Genomic DNA, 21,398 nt, shown 5'->3' on the forward strand with positions numbered 1-21,398 from the left:
GTATATAAAAAGTATATGCTCACAGAGCAAGAAATCTGTTGATCCCTATCTGTGACTCAGAACCGTGTTGAGAATAGAGTTGTTGGAGACCAATAGGGTCTCGGTGGTAGACGTGACAAGTGACACGATTGTGTCCTATCTTTCTTTACGTAGTGTACATTGAGGCATTTAATTGGGATCCCGTTATGGAATCCGAGAAGTGTCTAGCTTATGATGATGAGTATGTTCGAAAACTAATAGAATCTTTACCAATAGTGGGTATAAATAAAGATTTGGAAGCACTAGATTAAGATGACCAATAGGATGAATTAGTCCAGATGAGAAAGAGACTCATCCGAACAGAATTAGATGCTCTCATCATGCTAGAGTATGTTCAAAATCAGGCTGTACCCCAGGGTCTCACTGTGAGAAATGAACCCAGACTGTTCCTAGACAATCCAGAGTTTAAATTAAAATGGAGTTACATTTCCAATAAATGTGGCCGCAACTGGTTGATATTAATTATTGAAACAGCACAAGAAACAGCTAAAAAAATTGAGATTGATTTGAAGAGTTTAGTGGAAAAAATTAAGAGTAAATTTGATGTGGAAGCCTTTAAAAAGGGCCTACACAAACACTTAAAAGAGATGCAAGAATTCAAAAATGAAACTGTCTCCGAAAGAGTGAAAAGAATGAAAAAGGACATTCAGAACTTTTCTCATGAGAAGGCATTTCGCTACACCAATAAAGACTTCAAATTTGGAGAGCCCAGACCTAATACAAAACAGAATCGGAGAGTACGTTTCCGGAACACATCGTATAGTTCGAGTGGAGGAGGCTCCTCGGATTATGATGAATCTGGTGACACTGATATTCCAAATAACAGGGGAGGAGGCCGCCCTTATAGAGGAAGAGGTACAAGAAATAATAGTCAGAGAGGTAACAATCAAAGACAATCTTTTTTAGGAAGAGGAGGAGATCAGAGACAGTGGGAACCGGAACGTATGCAAACAAGAAGCTACAGGGGTTGGTAGTGAATCTTTCAGATACTCAGATCACTGTAAAAGAAGAAGAAGTACTTAATAAGGGTTTGAATTTTGTACTTACCAAGTTCCACAATCCTTTCAAGTTTAGGATTGAATTTAACCAATTCATGCGTAAAGTACACCTAAAAGAGTTCTTCATGGACAATGCTTTTGACAAAGGAGACAAATGTAGCGGTCTGAGAAACCCCTCCACTTTTTGTGCTTCAACCAACGCACACTCAGTGGAATCAAAGGTTTTTGAAAGGAAGGTCCTGGAAGAGATTACTAAATTGGAAACTAAAGGTATCCTTCATCATTCCAATCTGAGCATAATAGAACAGAAGATCTTGAAAAATTTGGGTTCTAATGAAAAGATAATTATTCGCCAAGCCGACAAAGGAGGCACTATTGTAATATTGAATAGGATGACTATGTTAAGGAATGTGAAAGACTATTATCAGATGAGAATCATTACCGAAAAATAGATAAAGTTCCCAGTAATGACCTTTTAAACATCATTCGAGACAAGGTCCAGAAGGCTGTGGACGAACAGATGATCAGTAAACAAGAGGGTGAATACCTTATCAGAGAAAACGGCCGGGTGCCCATTTTTTACACAATCCCTAAAATTCACAAAAGTTTAGAGAACCTGCCGGGCAGACCCATAGTTTCAGGTGTGAGTTCCCTCCTGGAACCACTTTCCAAATTTGTAGACTTCTATTTAAGACCATTTATTCCAACTATGAGAAGCTATATTAAAGACACCACAGACGCTATAAACGGAACAGAGGGGAACACTTTTGACCCCAAGGCTAATTTACTAATTTGCTTAGATATTCAAGCTTTATATACCAACAAACCGCAATTGGCTACACTGGAGGTAGTGGAGGAGACTTTATTGAAAAGAGAGGATGAGAATCCGGTATCTAACTCCTTTATCAAATGGTGCACAGAAATGGCCCTCACAGAAAATGTCTTTCAATTTATGGGACAATTTTACAAACAAATTGAAGGCACAGCAATGGGTTCAGCTATGGCCCCTAATGTCGCCAATTTGTATGTAAATATGTTTGAGGAAACTGTAGTCTATAACAAACGCAATCCTTTTAAGAATAATATTCTCTGTTGGCTTTGTTATATAGACGATGTATTCATCATTTGGAAAGGGAGTGAAGAGGAAGCTGGCCACTTTTTACAGTGGTTGAACCAACAAAACAGATATCTGAAATTTACCAGTAATATTAGTAACAAGGAAGTAAACTATCTAGATATCTGTATATACCATCAGAATGGGTCACTTCTTGTCTGTCCATATACTAAAGCCACCGACAAGAATGCTCTGTTGCATTTTAAGGGTCACCATGCCCAACATGTTAAGAATAACCTCCCTTTCGGACAATTTTTACGGTTGAAAAAGAACAGCAGCACTAATGAATCATATGAAAACGGAGCGAACAATCTGATTACCAAATTGGTACATAGAGGATACCCTACCCCTTTGGTGAAAAAAAGCAGCCAAGAGGGTTTTAACAACAACCAGGAATCTCTCCTTGATCAGCAAATCCAGAGATAAAGAAGGGCAAAAGAGACGCCTCTAGTTTTTGTTAATAGATTAAGCAACCTGTCGTGCAAGATTAAGGGCATTATTACAAAAAATTGGAATAAGATCATGACCAAGGAAGTAGGTAAGCCTATTGTGGCCTTTAAAAAAGCACCACTGTACGCAACTTGGTAATGAGAAATGATGTGAGTGTTAAAAAGAAGCTCTCTCAACAAACTAATCTGTGGGGTTTACCTCCAACAGTATGGCACTATCGTTGTGGGAATTGTTCGATGTGCACCCAAACGAAAAAGACATTGAATATATATTTGGGCCTTGATAGGATGTGGAACATTAATGAACATACTAATTGCAACACAAATAATGTCATTTATTTGATTATATGTCCATGTAAACGTATATATATTGGCAAAACTAACAGAAGATGCAGAACTAGAATGATTGAACATAGGAGCTGTATTAGGAATAAGGTGGAACAAGCTCCTATGGTCAATCATTTTGTGGAAATGAAACATTCATGTAACGATTTTGAGTGGTGCATTTGGAAACAAATCAAAGGTCAATCACAAACAGTGATTAATAAAAAAAACTACTGCATTTGGAACAGAAAATAATTTTTTTATCAAAAAGTTATATCAACGGTCTGAACGAGGGAGTTGAATGGCATAATGCTTAATTACGTGATTAGAGAACGATGACAGTGTGTATTCCAATCTGAGTAGGTTGGTCATGAGTTATCTATTGACTACAACTGGAAAATCAAGAAGTGAAAGGAAAATGTTTATTTACATGTGGAAGTTAGTGTCTGGGTGTTTCTGATTTGGGATCGTCCTTTATATGATTGTTTTTTCTTTTTGGCACTGAAATACTGAGGTGATGTTACACTCTACTATGCCAATGTGATCAACATTGTGAAGTACCTCATGAATATTGATGGAGCAAAATGACATGTGATGTCTTCTCAACAACTATGTATTTGTGATCGTTCCTAATGATATGGTGTTTACTTTTCCTTGCACTAAAATGTGGAGGTGTTTTTGCCATTTACTGGTTTCGATATGATCAACATTGAGAAGTACCTTTCTGAAATTAGTGTAGCTAAGCGCTACGTGATGGTTGTGCAATAACTATGAATCCCATAAGTAAGAGGAGGCTTCTAATTAAGGATATGCAGTGTGTTAATGTGTGCCAGTATTTGATGTTCCTTTTCCCAGTAGCACACTTATACTTTGAGGGTACCTGCTTTAGCTGCTTGCGAGTAGCATATCACTTTCATGTATTTAATGGAGTACTATCCTAAGTGCAATGGAGTACCTTCCTAAGGGCTTGGAATAGGATGGCAATAAATGCTGTCTATCTGAGAACAGTTAAATGTAGGTAGTTTGTTGGCCTACAAGTCCCAGAATAGCACGGGTATCTTTCCCGAAAGCTCTGCCGCGACACGTTTGGTCGGCTGTAGACGTGCGCGCGGCGTCGTGACATCATGACGTGCCGTGAGCGCGTACGCTTTTTACCCACAAATTCAATTCGAAATTGCAGATCCTTTCAGCACAACAGGAGAAGGTTGACCGCGTACATCTAGGAGGAATAAGACTTTAAAGTAAGTGGCTAGCTGCCAATACAGGTGATTGGAGGCCATTGGTCTTGGAACCAGAGATGAGAGGTGGGACTTATGAAAGGTTTTGCACATTTTCTATCTCCACAGAGCATGACCCTGAGAAGGGAGTGGAGACGCTACACTTTCCCGGGTTTCAATAGTCCCCCAGGAATGATATGGGGTGCACCTAAATTTTGAGCCCCAGTCATAAACAAGTGAGTGATTCTTAATTTTTGACTTAGTGTGACTTACTGCACGAGTTCATTCCCCCATATTTAATGATTTGTAACAGAGTGTATTAACTCTGTTACACAGGGTGGCGACCATCTATCTTAATCCTGTATTGAGAGAAGCCAGAGAAAACTAGACGTTTGTAGTTGTCCAGATAGGTAAGCTTTACCATCCCTTGCTGACCTGACTTTTAAAGATAATAGAAATGTGAATATTTAGATGTCCCAAAGTATTAATTTGTCTTAATTGTACACTAGCGTGGAGAAGAGAAGAGGAAACGCAAGAATTCCTGAAGAAATTGGGAATCTGCAGCAAGTACCAGAACAGGCCCAAGAGTTATTAAAGGGAAAGAGATGTATGTAATAATAAACATACCAAGAGACTCTTTGAGGGATGAGGGTGCAGTTCTATGCTAATAGAGATTGATACTTTGTTATCAAATACTAATAGGGTGTCCATTTTTTGATTAACAGGGTTCTCTCCCCAACAAAAGAAGATTTTAAATACCGGCACAAGACACTTACCCCTGAAGAATGTCCTACATGTCTGTATATTAAGGACAGAAACTTGTACAAGTCGGGTTGTTTGAAATACACTAACAGGAAATAGGCTGAAAGTAGTGAGGCATAGGAATCAGAGTGTGATATGTACACACATTTTGTGATCCTTAAGAAATTATTGCAACATTACTCACCCATGGTGTTGGTACTTGTGTTGTTTTAACATATTGTATATGTTTTATGTACTATGATAATTTTTATGATTGTTTTATGAAATGTATTGATTCTTAATTAATAAAATTTTGTGATAATCAATTCCACTTGATGTAGGAAGAGTGTTAGGTGACACCTAATGAAATATCAGACTTTCTTTTTGTATATAAGAAGGTGTTTGCGGCCCCTGGGTTCCCCCACATTTTGTGCTCTGACAATGGGGCGCCCTTCCAGAGCGAGCGGTTCTCGAAACTGATGGAGAGCTGCGGGGTGCAACACCGGAAGATCACCCCCCTGTGGCCACGGGCAAATGGAGAAGCTGAAAGGCTTATGAGAACACTGAGCAAACCGTCAGAATTGCCCAGGGCCTGGGACAGTCCCTCCAGAGAGCCCTCTATCAGTTTCTGCGGGTGTACCGCACCACCCCTCATACTTCCACAGGGGTGGCCCCGGCTGAGGCGCTGTTCAAGTGTTGTCCTCGGGATTTGCTGCCCGAGGTGGGGGAGAAGGAACCGGGGGTGATTGATAACCAACAGGTAGAGGTGGACCGGCGAGAAAAGCTCTCCCTTCCATACAAACCGGAGCCGCTGGACGTTGTAGCTGTCAAGGGGTCCATGGTGACCGCCTCGGATGGAAGGTCGGCAGTCGCTCGTAATGTTAGCTTCTTCAAGAAGCTAGGGGACCCGAGGATGGATCCTCCCCATGAACAGGACTTAATGGAAGTGCCTGATGACGGAGGAGGCCCATCCGGCACACCCGAGTCCCCTGCCAGAGGGATGCCTGTTGATGGACGACCCGTGCCAGAGGTAGACGGTAGGTATCCCCAGAGGGCTGGGCGAGGGAAACCCGCTTACCTCAGCGACTATGTGTTGGGATGTTTATCTGATCAGCCTGAATCCGTGGACTCTTCAGTAAGGGGACCCGGGTGGATGGTAATAAAGGGGTGTGTGGGGAAACTGTTTAAAGTGTTGTGTTATTGTAGTTGGTTAGTTTGAAGTGCATAGTATTAAAGTATTTGTTGTTGTCTTCCCGAAAAAGGAGGAGTGTGGCGCTGCCCTTTCCAGGGATGCGCAAGCGGCGGCGTGACGTTGCACGCCCCTGCCTGCAGTATAAATAAAGGGGGCGTTCCCAGCCACGGCAGTGCGACCGGGAAGCCCGAGCAGTTCAGACGTGGTGTTGTGTGAGCCCGTGTTGCTGGGGGCTTACGGGCATCACTAGGGGGTTCAGGACAAACCCCCAACAGAGTGTAAAGCAATGGGTGGGGGTCCTAAGAAAGGTAGCAAGGTGTAGGTTGGTGAAGGGGAGCTGTTTTTCCACAGATTATGATTTTGGTTTTTCCTGGATTGAGGAGAAGTTGGTTGTCTGTCATCCAGCGGTCTATGTCTGAGAGGCAGAGTTTGAGATATTGAAGACGTCTGAGTGTCATTGGCGTAGTTGTAGCAGGAGAGATTGTGGGAGCGGATAAGCGCGGGGAGGGGAGGGAAGGGGTGAGAGTTAAAGGTTGAAGAGGAGAAGGAGGCACCCAGAGGTACTCCATTGTGAACTGGGCAGGGTCAGAGAAGAACGGATGGAGGAAAATGATTCTGGAGCGGTCAGAAAGGAAAGAAGTTATCCATCTAAGGGTGGTGTCCTTGATGCCTAGGGCGAAGAGTCTGTTCATGAGAATGGAGTGGTTGATCATGTCAAAAACTGCTGAGAGGTCAAGGAGGATGAGCGCAGCACAGCCTTCAGAGTCTGCTGTTCTTTTCTGGTCAACCTAGATTGAGACAAGGGAGATTTCAGTTCCATGTAGGGGTGTGAAGCCTACCTGGGAAGGGTCAACAAGGCTGTGGGATTCTGCGAAGAGGCTGAGCTGGGAAAAGGCTGTGTGATCTAGTCGTTTGGCTATGACGGTATGGTTTGAGATGGGCTATAATTGGAGGGGAAGAGGAGGTCAGAAGAGGGCTTCTGTAGTAGAGGTATGATGTGAGAGGTTTTGTATGCTTCTGGGAAAATCTCAGATGTCAGTGAGTGGTTGATTATAGGTCTGGTGAGGCTGCCTGCACAGGTGGAGGAGAGAATGTTTTTGAGGAGGGCCAGTGGGCAAGAGTCTCCAAGGGATCCTTAGAGGCAGCTATTAGAGAGAAGCCTTCAGAACTCAGGGTGGGAGATTGCAGAGAAAGAGCTGAAGAAGGTGCGTGTCTGGGGTAGGGATGGGGAGGGAGTAGCGGTGTGGGGAGGTAATGGTTTTGTGTTGATGGCGAGGTTCCTTTCAATGGCTATGTTGTAGTAGTGGACAGCCAGGATGTCGCAGAGTGCTTGGGTGGAAGGAGAGGTTAAAGAGAGAGGGGCCTTGAATTCAGTAATAATCTTGTGGAGTTCTTTGCAGGGGTTGGTGGCATTGGAGATGCAGGCACTGTAGAAGGAATGTTTGGCTTTCTGTTGAACCAGATCTTCAGATCACCTAGTAAGGTAAGCGTGTGATGGGAGATCAAGATAGCCACCACTGAGTCATGCAGAGGGTCTGCGAAAGTTGTGTTATACCCCGGGGGTCTGTAAAGGAGGAGGAATCTGTGAGAAACCAAAGGGTGTCTCACCTGCTAGTCCTCTGGGACTTGTCATCCAGGTGGCCAGGACACAGCCATCTCTTTTGGATCCAGTTCCTGGGGGTGGACCAGCTCAGGAGGATCACCTGGGTGAGTCGTCTTCGAGGGTGTGGGGGTGAGGCAACTGATGGTAAGATGCGATATTCACCCCTTTTTTGTTTATCCAACCCATCCTTTGTTTTAGGACGCTCCAAGGACCCAACTCCCCCTCTCATTTTTTACACAAACACTGGGCCGGGGAAGTGGGTGACTGAGAGTAACAACATTAACTTTCACACAGTGTACTGGCCATGTTCCACTAATCGGGTCAGGCAAAGTCAGGCACTTGATTCTAAGTGTATGCATCCGATACCAATTAGCTCTCCTCACCCAAATAAAAGGCAGACACTAAGGACACACTCGGAGCAAGGTGGAACACGAAAACAAGCAGGGCTTCTGGGAAGAGGGCAAATCTATTGGACCAGAGTGAACGACTAAGGGACGAGAGCAGCGGGTCAGAAAACCCCAGAGTTCCCCACTGGAGGTCGTTGCCACCGACAGGCTGAGAGAGACACGTGGAGAAGGCCAGATCCCACGACTGAAAACTGCATTGGGTTTGAAGGACGCCAATGACACTCCCGGGTGAACAGCAGAGTTGGGGAGGCGAGACTAAGCCTGTGGTACTAACCTTGACTTGTGCATTGAAAATCAGAAATCAGAGATGAAATGCGCACAGCCGGTAAGTTGGCAAGCGTCCTGAAAGACCCGTGTGCCTTAAAGTTTGAAATAGCAATGTTTTATCAGAAGTGAAGGCTGCACACATGTGAATGAAATGCAAGGAAAGGTAGACCTGTGAATGAACTTTGAAGTGCAAGTCAGCTGCAAGCTCAGCTAAAGATACTGCTGTTGATACTGCAATCGGCAACACAGTGGACCCAGGGAAGGAACTTGGAACCCCAGTGTGGGTCGGCCCGGGGTCCCCTCGAGATTTACTTACCTCTCCTTATACTCCAACACACACCAACATTCCGTACCCTCACTCCAAAAGTAGGGATGGAATTGAGATGGGGAAGGTCTCTTCATTGCATGAAAACCTACTGATGGTAAAAAAGAACTGTAATAAGTTATAAGTGCAAATTACACCAATCCAACCCAACCTATGAGGGGCGCCCGATTCTCAGAGGATTCAGGGGGTCTGCTAGATGGCCACTGTTGGTCAATGCAGGTTGCCTCTTTCTCAGGTGCTGCCCTACAAATGACTTCAAAAGCGAGTCGAAATGTAAAAGATCTATTCCTTAAAGGGGCCTCACTTACTTATAAAACGGTGAATGGTAAGTCAGTCCTGAAATGGAACTGGACTGGTGGAAGGACTGTAAAATTACTAAGGACCCTACTATAGTGGAATCGAAGGAGCCAACGGATGGAGACATTTTGGAGGAACTAGTCGATTTTGACACTGGGTCTTCGGTGTGTGAGGGTATCACGGAAACGGCTCAAAAAACAACAGCAATGAGAGCCCCAATGAGAGCCCCTACACAAAAGAGACCCCGACTGTGCTCCTCGCAACCTTTCACTGAGACAATGCGTGTGGAGACACAAACTAACCAAGTCTTATTTGGAAATCTTAATAAGAATAATGTGAACGAGTGCCCCTGTCCTTTTTCAACTGAGGGGTGGACAAATTCATTTGTAGGAGAAGTGTCTACAAGCCAGGTCGCTATTTCACAAAAGGATGAAAGGGCTCTACAGCCAGATCAACTAGCCGCGACCCCCTTGGTCAAAAAGCTGGAATATACAGATATTGTTGGAAAACGGCTGAGCCTCGAGCGTCATGTTAAGGACCCGGACTGTTCAGGAAATTGGACCCTCTTAGATAGGGTAGACCCCGGGAATAAAGATACGTTCCTAAGTGTTTCTGCAAACCAGACAGGGCAAACTGGGGCACAGACTTCCCATGGGCATCATCAATCCAGGAACTGTAACAAGCAGAAGATACCATCAGACAAAGTAAACCACGACCATTTCACACAGTTGTCAGTAGTAACTATAGCAATGGCTCCTTTCATGAAGTTGTATGAGGCTATCAATAATACCCTAAAAGATCAGACAACATTACTTGGTATGTTACACTCTAAGATGATTTTTACTGTGGGTTTTGTTGCAGCAAGCTATTATCAAGGTAACCCCAATAAACAACATGAGATTCCACCAGGAGGCGCTGACAACAACAGTAATCCCCGGGAACCACCATGGGCCGGTGAATCCCTAGTAACAGCCCTCAGGGTAGACCAGCGGTTTACTAAATCAACGTTGAAGGCGACGGGCACATCTCTGTCTGGTGCCGCCCCTCAGTGCAAACCAGATAAGCCAGCAGATAGTTCTCCAACGAAATCTCAGAAGCTGCCTACAACTGCTTTCACACTTTTTGTCAAATCAAATAAAGGTCTCATACCATTTAGTAGGCCATATAAATGACAGTTTTCATTACCAGCAGCGAAAATAAAAGATCTTAAGAAGCCTAAAAAAAGGCAACCCTATTGCAACTGCACCTGGCAAGATCGGGAAAAGAAAAGGTGGTCTCAGACAAAGACGAGGGGCTGTTACCAATGGGTTCACTGCCACCAGATTCCCAAAGAGGGAAATCCGAAGTGCTGAGTCTGGCTGAAGATGACGTGATCTCATTAACAAATCTATCTACTTACTCTATAGACAATGAGATGGAAAATATGATCGTAGCTCAATCCATGTTGCCTGGCCTAAACTCAGGAGACCCTAAGGAGTTTGAACAGGCCGCTTCACTGGGACCGCTGACGCGTAGCCCATTCCGGACCTTTGCTGAAAGAAGGCAATTAGTGTTAGAAACAGGCTAATAACTCATCCAAAAGGAAAGACCTAATCCGAGGACGGCTAGCTAAAGACAGGTCAAGTCCTTTATCTGGTACCCGGACATTGTCAAAACCTAGCTCGCCTAGGAAACCTCCACCGATGGAGGGCGCGAGCCAAGTTCACTTAATGTCTGCAAACTTTTTTAAAACATTAGATCATAAGAAAACCAAAGGGAGCTGGTCTGCAGCAACAAGGCTACCAAGAGGAACCCTAAAGGACAGGTTTGCACAGGCAAAAGATTTGATTTGCTGCATACGGTTGGAAAGAGTACTGGACCAAGGTCAAGAGTATATTCTGAATAGACATAACATTATGAAGCTATGCCATTGCGTACCACCATTACACCAAATAGTTTCGGAAGATCGCTCTATAATTGAGTTTCCTAAGGAGGACCGCATGGATGTGGTTTTTCTCCATCTTCGCTCATCAGTTGTAAAGGACCTTTTGTTGGAATCTGCTACCAGTCTTCTATCGTTGGGTTTCGATGCAACTGATCTGAGAGGTATAGGAATTCATGTCAAAGAATCTTCCAATTGGGAGAATTTACCTCGCCTCAGTGGCTAGGACTCCAAAAGTGCTGTAACAGTACAAGTCGAGCGGAGTGAATTGGAGAGAGCGGCTATGTCAATTCCTGTTGAAAGACTGCCAAAAGGGCCCGGCCTAGGGGGATTTACTACTTGAAAGGAAAGAGAAAACCTAGTCCTTACACCAAATAAAATGGGGACAAATCCCCTGCGCCCGTCTGTAAAATTAAAAACAAGATCCCCAAGTTGTCAAGATCCAGAGTCTTGGGAGTGGCTACCCACATCCCTGCCTACTAAAAAGATCATCTAGCAACGAGCCGGAGAAGGAGCTGGTCCTGGTAGGCTTACTCTAGTGTCTTGGAACACTAGAGGATTCTCCCATTTGACAGAAAAGGGAGATACTTGCTGGGTGGATGCTGAATTCATATGTCTCCAAAAAATATGGCTAGCTAAGAATCCGGCACTGGACTGTTTTGTGTCATTTCTAAGCCCAGCTATCATCTCTACAGGCCCCCCCCTCAGCTGGCCTATTAACTTTGATAAAGAATGGATCAAACTTTGAACCGGTAAAGCCAACAAATGATGGTCCATTTATTTAACTTGCGGTCCTGATACAATGTCCAAAAACCTCCTCAAGAAACATCTAACTTTGATCAATATATATTGGAATCCAAAGAAAAAGGGAGTGGAGTTAATGATGGTTGAAACTATGAAGGTGATCGATGAGGCATACAGTTTAGATAACGTCTCAATTATCATATGTGGGGACCTAATCCTTGTCTGTGGGGAGGGGCTCAGAGATCATTCAAGAGCAGATGGTAGTGTCCCATATACAAAGCAAGGAAGAGGTTCTTACTGGAGCTGCTTGATGAAATCCTGAGACCTACACCTGTTAAACAGAGTATTTGAGAAGGAGAAGAAATGTCAACATACATGGCACTGAGGACTTCAATCCTCTGTAAGAGACTTTATCTTTGTTTCTAGAAGGCTGATTGGAGCCATTGAATCTCTTGAGGTTTGCCATATGGATCAAAGTAACCATAACCTACTCAGAGTACAATGATTTTCGGAAGAATTACGACCAAGGAAGTTTCATCTGTCTTCACTTGAGCTTGAAGAAAAGGAGGTCAGACTTAGGCTACAAAAACACAACGTGGTCAAGATGGGCTTAACCTTGCAGACCCAACTAATGTCTAGAGACCTACTGGCCTTACCATCGATTGTCAACTACACTCTGTTGCTGACTGTCCACTTAAAACCCAATTGGGGAAATTATGATGAGCAAGGATATCATAGACATGGCTATGATACACAGCTAGCCAAAAAAAAGTTGTCTCTAAGATGTGAAGTGAGATGACTTAAGGTAGTTAGACTGAAGACCATCTACAAAAACTGGGTGAGAGGCCACAAAAAAGAAATGATCCGGAGGGATGCCCAAATAATGTTGAGATCCTTGGAAAATAATAATAATTCACGTGAAATGTGGTCAATCATCAACTCCATTGGACCCAATCAGAAGCTAACTCTGATAAATGGGGTATCGGAAGATAAATGCGTATCCTTCTTTGAGACTTTATATGCTGATCCGAGGACAAACAACTCTTCTCTGGATAACTACCACCCATGGTCCTTGAAGTACGATGGTGCAGACCTAATCTCTTTGATCCAACAAGCCAAGCCATCTAGAGCCCCTGGTACAGATGGCCTTTCAAATAAGATGCTGAAGGAAAACCCAGAGGAATCGGCGGTGGTGTTAGATCTAATCCTAAAGATGATCTTGGTGACCAGGACTATTCCACCATCATGGAAGGGTCTGATTGTGGTACTGATCTTTAAAAGTGGGGATATAGATGACCCCAGCAGTTATGGACCAATTGTCTTGCTCGATGTGCTGGGGAAACCCTATGCCACTCTTCTCTTACAGAGATTGAAAGAGTGGGCATCGAAAAATGGGCATGAAGACTATCCACAGTTTGGATTCGCTAAGGGCCTCTGGATTTCGCCACCTCTATTCTTGCTATTGTTATTAAAAAATAAAATGCTAAAAACAACCCAAGAGTTCTACTTAGCATTCGTGGACTTTTCAAAAGCGTTCGATAGTATTAGTAGACACTTGCTGTGGGAGATAATGAGGTTATGGAACAGTCCTGAAGACCTGCTATCCCAGATTAAAGTATTGCACACAGATACGTTTGTTAGGGTACAGCTAAATACAGCTGGCCTCCTAATTAATAAACGGAACATGAAGTACAACAGGGATGTTTTCTTGCACCTTATATCTTTAATCGGTTTATGGTCTAACCATGGAATTATTTGCACTGAGGGACATTTCCATTAACATTTTTTCAAGGAAAGAATTTGCATTGAATGCATTTTTTTTTAATGGGGGCTCCCTATCCCCCTGTTTTTTACCCTTTAAAACCCACCACAAAAAAATTAACCCTTTAACCCTCAAAAACATGCATTTGATGCTTTTTTTCATTGCAAACCCCTCGATGCAAAATAATTCGATGGATAGACTAGATACCTCTTTAATCTCTACATTTCAGACTTTCCTCCTTTTATGAAACCATGCAGAAGCTTCCATCCGAAAATCAGAGGGGTGGAAATCACACACCTCCTTTATGCAGATGACTTAGTCCTTTTAGACAGGACCCAAATTGGCCTGCAAAGACAATTGAAACGATTGGAAGAATACACCCTGAAGAATAACCTGTCGATCAACATAGAACAGACTAAGATCATCCAATTTCAGAAGTGAAACAAAAAGAATAAGACTTTCTCCTAGACTACCGGCAAGAGAAAATTGGACTGTGTGATGTCCTTTAAATATCTGGGTACTCAAATTTCCACAAACAGGGCACAAAGATAAAACATGTGCTCTTTGAAAGGGAAAGTCAGAGCACTGTCCAACCAAGCTCTGATTCTAAAATGAAGATTTTGTAGCTTTTCCTTACAACCAGTGTTGGATTTCTACAGAGCCAAGGTTGTCCCCACTATAACGTATGGCTATGAGGTGATGTTAAATACTCACGGAAGTCTTTGGCCATTGTTAGAAGGGACATTTTGGAAGCAAGTCCTTGGTCTACCAAGGTCTATTCCTATTCAAATACTAAGAAGAGAACTGGGCCTAATTTCACTCAAAGCTTCAGTCGAATGAAAGGCATTATCATTCTTTGGGAAGTATATAAAAGCTGACCCGGCTGCGAGTTTTGAAGTTATTAAATCTGAGATATCAAATGGAACCAACGCAAAAGGGCTCAGCATGGGACACATATTGTAGAAAGCTCTTGGGAGATCTAGGTGTTGCACAAGAAGAGCTCCTGACAAACCCAGACAAAATCAAGAGGAAGTTCTGGGAAAAAAATTTGATTGCCACCTGTGAAGAGGCAAATTCTTTCAAAACTTTTCGACAGTTGGTTAATAAGACAAGAGCTTACGGATAAATGCTACCTGTAAGTAAGGCATGGTATCAAAGTAAGACAGACACAAGTGACCACAGTTCAAGGGTGTTTATTGAACTTTATAAATGGTGTGAAGAACACCTATCTAAACCTAAATCTAAAGATGAGAGCAAGCTAGGACCATCAAATAATAGTAACGCAGTCCTAGTGGAATCTCGTCAAAATAAAAGGGCCTATACTAAAAAACCTATTGTCAATCCTTGCCGCTAATTTGCAAATAGTGTGGGGGAATGTTCATGAAAAAGAAAGAAGTGTTCACAAAATTATAAGTCAGGATGTTCAGGCCATTGGCCTCCATGCCCCATGTTTTCAGCACGGGACAAGGCGGTTCACTCGAGCATAGCACACTTTTTGGCTTCTTCGGCACAAGGACACAGTTCTATTACAAGCATCAGGGCCTTTTATAACCTAGTCTCTTAAGTTAACAAACGTCTCTTGATCCAGAGGGCCTGATGTATCAAACAAACAAAAAAAAGTTCCTTTCCAAGTATCCAAGTAGGGCGATTCACTCTTCACCCTAGATCCCCCTCAGCCGGTCTCAGATCCCTTTTGTACCACAGTCTTTTCTCAGGTGACTCATGGTTCATCCCGGATTCTCCTCAGTCAGCTCGGATCCCCTTTTTACAATTAGTCTCCCTCAGCCAGGCTCGGAAAGATTACAGTTCATATAAATATAGAAGACTTTCGAATATGCACAGGGCTTGGCTGTAACGCTCACCTGGCTCCCACGGAGGCGCTGACCTGGTCTGGATTGCTGTGACCTCTTCAAGCGTGATGCGCAGGATTCGAAACACCGACTGAACTGGACCCCCAAATCTGGCTTGTCTGGCCCGTAGAAAAATCTTTCTGTAGGTGGAGAAAGGGGATTAACTGACTGCAGAGTATTGTGATTGCTTCCCACCTCCCCTTTGCTCTTCTCTGACCACCTCCGAAATCCCCAATCAAGGCTCACCTTAATGTTTGAATGGATGAGCTCTCCATCCTGCTTCTGGTGCAGGGGCGCGTATTTGACCAGTTACTTCACTGGTTTCGGAAGGCGAAATGCCGTAAGTATGCAGTTTAAAAAGTTCCAGAGTAGAGTCTTCTCTTTGTTTGCTTTTCTTAACCTGCGATCTATCCTTATTTTCAGGTGCAGAGTGGAAGTGATGCTTCAAGGGAAATTGCCGGAGATAAACTCAGGTGATAAAATGATCCCTTTAAATGTCTTTGAATCCCTCTAGTAATGTCTTTCTTTTTTCCCCTTAGGGGCCGGGGTGCGGTACCAGGCCAAGAAGTGGCGCCGACCCGGAATGAGGAGTGGTTCCGTCAAATATGGCCAGGTAAGTCTTGTGACGGAAAATCAGGCTTTCCTCATTTGTTCCTCCTGCTCAACTTTTGTCTCTTCTTCTCCCCTGCAGGTGCAGAGATGTGGCGGAATGCCCAGAAGGTCGCGGTGGATAGTGAAGAGCCCACGAGGCAGGTGTGTGATGCGCGGCGCTGCAACAAGTAGCGCGATGCTTTTAAAGAATGTCTATCTTCAGGATCGCTGGCGTGATGGTTCCGGACACAGGTAGGAAGTTAGATTAAGTTCTTGGTTTTCACCTTTTCTCTTCCCTTCCTTCCTTTCAGGTATCCCAAGATCGAGGCGGGCGTGGCTGGAGGCAAGATGCAGGAGCAGGCACGGTGAGCGTTCAGCTGCTAGATGCAGAGCAACGCATAGCACGTGTGGCAGTCCGGGCGTGGTTTAAATAGCCTTGGAAGAAGTTCCAGGTAAGTATTCTTCCACGGTCCCCACCCAAGTTAAATAGTTCCTTTGATAAAATAGTCCCTCCTAAGCCTCATTTGGCTTGTGGCTTCATGCAGCATGGTCTGCGTCAGGTAAGTGCACCAAACACCCTCTTTTATGAGCCTGGTGCCTATGGCGCCAGGACTGATGTCCAACATGAGCCTGGTGCCAAAGGCGCCAGGACAAAGTCCAAAGAGCCCCTATTAGGGGCCGCTGGGCTTTTACCCGAGGGCATGATGCCTGCTCCTGGGGGTGCTGGGCCTGTCCTGGTGCTCCGGGGGTAGGCATCATGACATTGGCTCGACCCGGTCCAGGACTACTTTGATTTTACAGTTCACAATTTTACACTCTCAGTTGGATGTCTAACAGAGACCTTTGAATGAGCACCCAGGTGCTGCCGGACCACTCTGTATATGGTATTTTGGGTTTCAAAAGTTCAGTCATTCCTTACATATTCAATTATATTTGCGTTGCCCATCACATACGCCTTACATTCTGTTCTTTGCAGATTTCTTCATACAATGAAGAGGGTGGTTCTAACACAGACCGGTCTGCTAACAGTCTCCCTGACTCACCGGCTGTGCTGAATTTACTGGAGCGGCTTTGCTGTAGGAGCTGTAGGAGCCAAGGACAGTACCACTGTGGCAATTGCTCCTCCCGCCTTGGCTATTGATGCGGGAGAGCCCGGGTATATGATATGATATGACATTTATAACATGCCTATACACAAGTGTTTCAAGGCGCGATGAGGCAAGTGAGGGGGGGTCAGAGGGAAGACAGAGACAGCGATCTTACTAGGCCAGGTGACATTGAGATCGCGAAATGCACCTTTCTTCAGCTCTAATTCCCGGACTTATGTTTCTTATTCTCGAGGGCTTGTGAAAGTAGCATTTTTCTTCCTCTGAAAAGGCCAAGGGCAATTCCCTCCTTGCAACCCTTTCTGGTCTTGCCGCCTTTCTCCTCGTTTTAAACTTCCATCTCAGAACTGCTGCTTCTTCGTGCGTTTTGCCTTGCTCAGAGTGTGCTTTCGTGCTCCACCTTTTATCCGTGTGGGGAAGTGTGATGGAAGTCAGGTGTGTGTAATTATCAGTAATTGCCTGATTCTGCCTGACCCTTGTGTTGGGACATGTCAGGTATACAGCTCGAGTATTAGTCGGTTTTCTCGTTCAATGAGTTGTCTGTGAAAAAGTGTTCATGTCGGGAAAGGGGGCGGGGGTTGGAGTTCCTATGTATTCTACCTGGTAGGATAGGGAAAAGGTGTTACAAAGAGAAGAAGATACAGCGTCTCACCCTTCGGTGTCCAACTTCCACTCGCCAAAGGACCCCTGAGGTCCCCCATCAAGGTGATCCTGCCGCACTGGTCCGCCCCCAGGAACTGGTTCCAATAGTGATGGCCGTGTCCTGGCCACCTGGATGACAGAACCCCGGGGACTAGTGGGTGAGACACCTTCAGGTTTCTCACATACCCTACATAACAAAATTCCCAGATCCTGCCTTCAGAACCCAGTTAATGAGGATCTGGTTCAATCTCTTTCCTCCAATGGAGATGATATCAGTTAGATCAGAGGGGAGGTCTTTCCAATCTACATGCAGGTTTTGCAGATCAACTGACTCTGAGAACTTATAACATATTTTTACATCATGCCCTGGGTTAACTGAACTGAGAGCTATGTTTTTCGCATGATCTGTTGAGTCCATCGACTCTTTATCAGCAGACGAATGGTGGTCAATGGCTTCGAGAGGTGACCGAGCAAGACTTACCATCGCTGCCGTACATCTTCAAAGAGAATGTTTGGGCTTGGAAAGGAAACAAACAAAACAAAACAAAACAAACTGAAGAAACTCACAAACTAAAAGTCAAAGCGTGATTCTGAAAAAACTTTGAACTCAAGGATTATGTAGGAAGTCTTTTCGTTTTAATGCCGGAGGGAGGCTGATCTCTCTTCTATTTGCTGAAAGGTTTTTCTTTTAAACTAAATATGCAATAAAATAAAAAAGTTCACGTTACTAAGTAACGCAGTGGTCCTACAGCAAAAGTGATATAAAGAAAATTGACTCCTAGAGAAGGGGCGAGTGAAAGTTGAACTGTATATTTTGAGTTGAAGTGGACCTGCAGTGGTTCCAAAAGCAAAACCACGCATATTCGAAAATCTTCGACATCCGAAAGGGGTCCGACCAAGGAAGACCCGAAGTGAGATTAGCTTGGGGAAGGTAACCCCCTGCAAGTTTGGGTTGAATTACATGCGAAAGGGGTCCGAGCCTGACAGAGGGAGACCTGAAGTGAAGTAAGCTTGGGGAAGGGAGCCCCATTGCAGGTTCGTGGTGAACTTTGTTTTGAGAGGTCTGAGCCTGGCAGAGGGGGACCTACGAGAACTGTGTGCTGCAAGGTCTGAGCCCGAAGGAGGGGGACCTTTTGTGAACTGTTTAGTTAAAACATTGTTTTGGAAACAAAGGAAAAGACACTTAACAGGCCTCGATCCATGTGTTGGAATAGCTTATTGTGTCGGAAGCTGAGCCACAGTGTGTCATCCTGCCTAAAGAGACAGCATTTCTCTGTGGGGGTCTAACGTGGAGAGGAGAGCTGGTTCAACCACATTTATTCATAGATTTCTTCTTTTTACACTTTTTGTACAAGAGATAGGAAAGGCATTAGGTTTCGTTAGCATAGGCCATTTTGATTTGACAAGACTCCACTAGGACTGTGTTATTTATTATTTGATGGTCGAGACTACTCCCATCTTAGTTATAGGGCAGACTAGGAGTTTCTCCAAACACAACTATTTCAATAAAGGTTTTAGAAATTGTATCCATTGTGTCAGTGTCATACTTGTGCTACCATGCCCCCCCTACGAAGCTGAGGGAGAATGTGGAAGACAGTTGGAATTTGACTAGCAGGGATTCGCAGTCGTCACTGCAGGGTTGTTTCTAGACATGCAGGGTGTGAGGTGATATTTGTGGAGGATGGATATTCCCCCTGCTCTGCTGGCTCTGTTGTGTGTGATCAGGGAGTAGTCGGGGGGATTGCCTTATGTGCATTGGGGAGGAAGTCATCTGCGTTTTCATCAGAGATAAGATCAAAAATTATGTAGGGGTGTAGGAGGTTGGGAATGAATGCAGTCATGGTGGGAGGGAAGGGGAGGATAGCGGTGGGGGGTCTGCGAGTAGAGAGGCTTCTGTGTCTGAGCTGATGGAGGGTGCCATCAGTGTGTGGGTGAGGGTGGGAGGGTGTGCCGAAAGCGAAGTCTTGGCCAAGGCTGTGCCAGGTGCAGTTAGGGATGTGAAAGTTGAGTGTCGGTCAGGAGGGGTGCAGACATGGGGGTACAGGGAGGAGGGGGTAATGGGATAGTGCCTGAGGATGGAGGATTTGGAAGGGGGATCAGGGTGAATGGGTGTGAGAGCTGGGGGTGCTTGAGTGGGGGTTGGAGAGTGGAGTGTGGAAGGGGCTATCTGCGAAGTGCTGTTGGTGGGGGGAGGGAGAGGAGAAAGGCGTGGTGGCGGGGCGGTCATCTGGATTATGGTATGCCAGAGGGCTCCTCTGGCCTTGGAGTTGATTTGCATGGTAAAGGAGTGGGTTCGGAGCAGAGGCGGGGTTATGGGGTGGGTGTTTAACAGCAGTTATCTGGGATGGTGTCGTGTGTGAAATCCTCACTCGGTATGAAAGTTGCTCAAGGCAGAGAAAGCCCCGACAATCAAAATATGAACATTTCTTAAAAACCACCCAGAGACAAGAGGCACAGGGTCTACAATGCAGTGACAGTCACATTAGTAAGTTTTGAAAAGGAAAATATCTAGATTCAAAGGTGCACAGGGCCAATACCTAGATTCAGAAGGGGCATAGGGCCTAAAATGCAGATGCAGTCAGATTAGCAAGAGTTTGAAAAACCACCTAGATTCAAAGGTACACAGGGCCTAAAATGCAGAAGCAGAGAAGATAGCAAACGTTTTGTAAAAGCATCTAGATTCAAAAAAGTTGCATGAGGCCTGAAATGTAGAAGCAGTCAACATAGTAACAGTATTGAAAAACACCTAGATTCAGAAAGTGCACCGGGCCTAGTACAATGGCTAACTCTAAGCACAGTAAGGTGCAAAGTTCAACACAATGGCTAACTCTAAGCACAACACAGTGTAACGTTCAGCACAGTATCTATATTTGAAAAACAGCAGGATCAAAGTTCAAGACCATGGCTAACACTAAGCATAGCAAGGGGCAACGTTTCACACACCATCTATAACATAAACACAGCAGGGTGCACAGTTCAGCACAGTGGCTAACTCCAAGCTCATCAAGGGGCAACATTCCACACAATGGGACTCATCACAAGTTCGGCGGTAGCCCTTAAAAGTGGTGATAACGGAATTAGCACTGACAATACCGCTCCGCCGGATCACGAGCCGGCGCAAATACTACTGACTGTAAAATCAGCGGCACTATTACAGCCACCGCTATTACAGCCAGCGCTATTTCAGCCAGCCACACGAGGCACAAACACAGCCGCAGCACAAGTCCATGTCGGGCGCTATTAGCGCAGAAAACCGGCGCTATTAGCTCAGAAAATACGCAGCAGTTACCTCCAGCTTCCAGCTGGTGGTAAATGAACACAGGTGCCTGAAATAAAGCCACAGGTGATCCCAATTCATCCCAGAGGGCTACAAAAGGCACATCCCTACCCTAAACACTCTTTCCAACACCAGGCTGCCACTAGCCACTGTGAACTGGGACAGGCAGCTGCACATGCTGCGGCTGGAAGTAGAGAGGCTGGACAACCAGGACAGGGCACTGGGAGGAGTACAGGGAGGGGGGGTGTTCATGAGAAGGAGGAGGAGAGACCAAGCAAGGCATACCCCAATCCCCAGGGTCAGGCACTCACCTTACACCCTCACTGACAGCCAGTTGGTCACCCTGTACCGCCTCAACAGGGAGACCATAACAGAGCTACTCAACACAATACAGGATGACATAGGGAGCAGGATCAACATCAGGACAGCTTTACCCCCACTGCTGAAACTAGTGTCCGTCCTACAATTCTTTGGAACAGGTACCTTCCAGCCCTCCGTGGCCATGATGCACAGCAAGGCACAGCCCACGTTC

Source organism: Ambystoma mexicanum, chromosome 9 (genome assembly GCF_040938575.1).
Source record: "Ambystoma mexicanum isolate Mex_15411 chromosome 9, UKY_AmexF1_1, whole genome shotgun sequence".
Classification (NCBI taxonomy): domain Eukaryota; kingdom Metazoa; phylum Chordata; class Amphibia; order Caudata; family Ambystomatidae; genus Ambystoma; species Ambystoma mexicanum.